Below are 5357 nucleotides of genomic sequence, written 5' to 3'. Positions count from 1 at the left end.
AGAATGCTTTGAAGGAATGGCCATTTTACTCTGTTGAAGGCTCTTTTTATATCTAATTTCAACCAGGAGACCTTTCTTGCCTTTTTTTCCTTTTCTTAATGTAGTGGAAGATTTCTTGGGTGGAGAAGATATTATCCGAAATTAGATTGTGGGGGATGAAGGCCGATTGGGAGTGTGAGATAATGCAGTCTAGGATGCTTTAAATATGAACAACAATTATCTTGGTGATAGTCTGGACGATAACTCTGCAAAGACTAATGGGCCGGTAATCATCAACTGAGTGGGGAGTTGCCAATTTGGGAAGGAGGCAGACCAGCGTGTCATTGCAGAGCTTCAGTAAGCTAACTGTAGAGAAGACAGAAACCACAAAATCACTGAGATCCTTTCTTGTTAGCTCCCAAAATCGTTGGAAAAAGAGGGGGGAATCCATCGCGATCGGGGGATTTTAGAGGACTCATGGAGAATAGTACTGATTTGATCTCCTCTGTGGTAGGGATTTTGGTGAGGGCTAGGTTTTCTTCAGATTGGACTTGGGTGTCAATGGAGTAAAGGAAAGTGGTGAGGGTGGTCTGGTCAATGCCTTCAGATTTGAAGATGGAGTGGTAATAGTCAGAGAATTCCTTGTAGATCTCATGTTCAGTGTTTGCCCAAACTCCAAGGGCTTTTAGGTACTTAAGAATATGTTTTTGCTAGCGCAACTAGATCGAATGGGCATGAAAAAGTCTGGTGTTCATATCACCACTGAGAAGCCAAGAGATCTTAGACTTTTGGAGCCAAAATTCCTCTTCCCTGGCTAAAGTTTCCTCAAGCTATTTGAAAAGGTCCTGCTCGCGAGTGTTGGAGGAAAGGGGATGGAGGGGATGATTGGATGGTGGTGAGATCATGAAGAAGACAATGGATCTGGGTTTGAAGATGGCCAAAGACTTGAGAGTTCCAGGCAATGTGGGTGTCTTTGCAGTGAGAAAGCTTGGCTGATGATTTAGGAGGGGGAGCCGGATTGCTTGGAAGACCAGGAAGAGGTGATAGTGTGGTTGCAGTCAAAGTGTCGAAGCCACATGGATTTGAAGCAAAATGGACACCTGCCTTTTGAAGGGATCCAATCCAAGTCAATGAGGAGGGGATTATGGTCAGAGCCAAGAGTAGGGCGAACAGAAATGCAGGCTTTGGGATATGATTCCTGCCATTGGAGATTGGCAAGGGCTCTGTCAAGTCGGATTTTGATGTTAGCAGACCCTATTCTCCTGTTGGTCCAAGTAAAGACTGATCCGTTCGATCCCAAATCCATGAGGTTGGATGTGCCAATCATGTGCTTGAATTGATGAGTGTCCCAAATCCCAGATTGATTGTCATCGCATTTCTCGTGCCAAGCTAAGTGGTAGTCTGTCGCACATCCAGTCATCCGATCTGGCACTTCCAAAAGCCATGATATTATCCTAAACCACTTGTCTAGGAGCATGAGTAGGGTGGCTATAGATACAAGAGAGAAAAAAATGGGGGCCATATTGTGGAATGATTTTGGAATCGATGATATGGAGATCAGAGAAAATTATTTCACAGGATAGGGATTGCTTCCAAAGGATGCAAAGGTTGCCGCTGGAGGTTGGTGATGGGACGTGGTTAAAGTTTGAGAAGTGGAGTTGGCGAACGAGGCGGTTGATTTTTGAGCAGGGACAATGGGTTTCCATAAAAAAGAGGATGTTAGGGTGGTCATGCTTGGAGAGCTATTTCAAAGCTCGAACTATCAAGGAGCTCCCGAGACATTGGGAGTTCTAGCTTAAGATTTTCATATCTACCTGTGGGGTTGTAGCTCTCCAGCCTCCACGGGGTTCTCTAATAAAAAATGTAGCAAGGGTTGAGAAGGAATGTCTGAGGTGGTAGAGGTTGTGGAGGGGTAGGGGATGGCCGGTGAGTATGGCGGGGACGTTTGATTTTTTTCTTAGTGTCCTGCGCCAGTGGAGCCATGGCCAAGCTTAGAGATGGGATTACGAGGGATGAGGGGGGACGGCGGTAAGGTAGTAAGATCTGGAGAGCTCAAGGTTTGAGAGATGGAGTGATTGGACGATGAGGGTTCGAGGAGAAGAGTAGTTGGAACAAGGGATGAAGCAGATGGATTATGGATAGTTACCTGTGAAAGATGAGGGAGGAGAGATTGTATGAGATGGTGGATGGTTGCTGGGTTGTTGAGGAGGTGGGGTAGAAAAGATGAAAGATTATGTTTATTCATGTAATGATTGGCTAATGATGTGTGGAGGTTAGCTAGCACATGATTCAAGAGCATGGGGGAGGTTAAGGAGGGGACCGTTAGAGAGGTAGTAGATGGCGTGGAGTCTATAGTGTGTCGTGTTATGCTAGTAGGAGGGATAGACATACGACAAGACAAGAGGGTGTAATAGATAATGAGGTTATGGGGGATAGGGCTAACAGAAGAGGCAGTAGTGAAATTAGGTAGGACAGTGGAGATATTTCTGTTGCTGTTTTGTGTAGTACCCATCTCTAGCTGAGGAAAGGTGACAAGGCGGAAATTGCTGGTTGCCGGGTGAAGACAGTGGTGGTCAACGGGTGGGGTAACAACGGTTGTAGTTGATGGTGGTAGAGTGGTGGTTAGTGGAGGGAGAAGAAGAGCTGGGCAGTGTTGTGAGTTATGGGGGGGATTGGTTTGGAGGGACTTCTTGGTGTGTGGATAAGTCATGAACCTTGGCTCTTTCTATTAGGTGCAGGTCTAAGGGAGAGGCATGGAGGTGGGGGCCAAAAATGGAGGGGGTGGTTGGCCTGTGTGTTTGGGTCGGTGGAGGTGGTATAGAGGCTGGCACAATGGGAAGCTTCATAGCCAATCTGGCTGCAGTTGTAGCAAAACATAGGTAAAGGCTCATATCGGATGCTGACCTCAAAGAGATATCAAGACCGACTTTGGATGGAGATGATGGCTCTGAGCAGTTTGAAAATATAAACTTTAACTTTGCAGTGGAGGAAGTGGACCTTGGTGCCTTGATGGTTGCCTTCGATAAGGGATCCGATCAGCAGAGAGCCTACTTTTGTGGGTAGTTGAGGGGCCAGCTCCATCGTCAAGGGATCTTGATGAGCTGAATGGAACTGAATCTACAAGTTAGAGGAACTAAAGGACCATATCTGATTATTGTTTCAATGTTCCAAAAGAAGAAGGTTGCCTGAGATGGACCATGGGCCTTCCTGGAGGACATTATGAAGATCATGTATGTGTTGGAATCTAAATAATTAGCGGTCCTTATCAAAAGAGGAGACTTGGACTGGGAGGCAAGGGTTCCAAGCAACAATGAGGTCAGAACAAAGCCAACAAGGATGTTAGCCCAGTGGAAGGGTCATCGGTGAGAGGATCATCATCAAGGAAGATATCATCCTCATCGTTAGGGTCTGAGAGGGGGTCGGAGGTGTGTGACGAGGGCATGATGGAAGGAGGAGGAGGGGAGAGGGAGAAGCTAAAGGAGGGAGGCGGTTTGCAAGAGACACTCACAGAGGAGGAGAAAAGCGATTGGTTTGATCCATGTAGGCGGTTAGAATCGATAATGATAAAGGATAATCAGTAAAGTTGGGGAATATTTTATGTTATGGGTAGACCAATGATAGGATAGTATATATATGGCAATGGGTGAGTTGTAAAGGGTATTGATAAATCAAATCCTCTTCTTCCCTTTGTATTTTCTTGGAGGTAGCTACCCTCGAAGTTAGTCGGCAACCTATAACGACCTCCATTAATGGAATAGTTCATAACATACAACTCTTTGGCAAATTAATAAATCGTTCCAATATAGGTTGAAACATTCTCCATCATTTCAAGAAACATTGCAGAACAATGAAAATGGATAGAAAACCCCAACATTAATCTTAGTAAAAATTCAAATCACAAAAAAAAAAAAATAATAATAATAATACATTCCAACACTTCCAGTGTCTATCTCTATTCCTACAGACCACTGCTTATATCCATCTCAGAGTCCTCTCCATCCTACGGACCGCTGCTTATATCCATCTCAGAGTCCACTTTGGTGCTACTAGAGCTGCTTATGTCCATTTCACAGCCCACTTTGGTGTTGCCACCATTGTTTACGTCAATCCATTCCAGAGCCCACTCTGGTGCTGCCACAGCTACTTATGTCCTTCAGAGCCCACTCTGGTGCTACCACCATTGTTTATGTCCATTCCAGAGCCCAGTATGGTCCTACCACAACTACTTATGTCCAATTCAGAGCCCACTCTAGTCCTGCCACCACTGTTTACGTCCATGCCAAAGCCCACTCTGGTGCTACTATAGCTACTCTGTTGCTTCCACCACTACTAATCTACATCATAGAGCCAGTGCCACTGCTTTCAAATATGTCGAGATGTGGGGTGACATTTCCTTCCTCACCAGGGAAACCCATTGCTCTAATTAAAAAGTTTTCTCGAAGGAACTGTGAACAATTCCTTCAATTATTGAGGAATCGACATTCCAATAAAAATTGCAGAGATGGAGGTGATGTAGCAATACAAAATACCAAAAATTCCTGGAATTCTGGCAAAAAAGCTTTCTGTGCTCCTAGCTAATTCATCGAACAAGAAGAATTTTCTGTAAAAGTCCCACACGCCAACACTAAAGAAATTATTGCAGATTTAGGAGGTCTACCTCCCAATTCTAACCATAAGGATGCGAGGATTCTTCTCCTATCAATTTAAGGGAGCCATCTCTATGGAGCTCCATATTTTTTAGATTCAACTTGGGATGAGTTCGTTGCTACTGACTGTGGCTAATAGATTTTAACTGACATAGAATCAATTTGACAAAAGCTCCACACAGTACTCTGTAACCCCTGTGTTATAGTGGGTTACCAGGAGCTGCTTCATAGACCACATTTGTTCACACTCACTCTGGTGTTGCCACCGTTGTTTACGTCAATCCATTTCAGAGCCCACTCTGGTGTTGCCACAGCTACTTATGTCCTTCAGAGCCCACTCTGGTGCTACCACCTCTGTTTATGTCCATGCCAGAGCCCACTATGGTCCTGCCACAACTACTTATGTCCAATTCAGAGCCCACTCTGGTCCTTCCACCGCTGTTTACGTCCATGCCAAAGCCCACTCTGGTGCTACTATAGCTACTTATGTCCATCCAGAGCCCACTCTATTGCTTCCACCACTGCTGATCTGCATCATAGAGCCAATGCCGCTGCTTTCGAATATGTTGAGATGTGGGGCGACATTTCCTTCCTCGCCAGGGAAACCCATTGCTCTAATTAAAAAGTTTTCTTGAAGAAACTGTGAACAATTCCTTCGATTATTGAGGAATCGACATTCCAATAAAACTTGCAGAGATGGAGGTGATGTACCAATACAAAATACCAGAAATT

This window comes from Macadamia integrifolia, chromosome 10 (assembly GCF_013358625.1).
Source record: "Macadamia integrifolia cultivar HAES 741 chromosome 10, SCU_Mint_v3, whole genome shotgun sequence".
NCBI classification, from domain to species: domain Eukaryota; kingdom Viridiplantae; phylum Streptophyta; class Magnoliopsida; order Proteales; family Proteaceae; genus Macadamia; species Macadamia integrifolia.
This window is presented reverse-complemented; position numbering follows the sequence as displayed.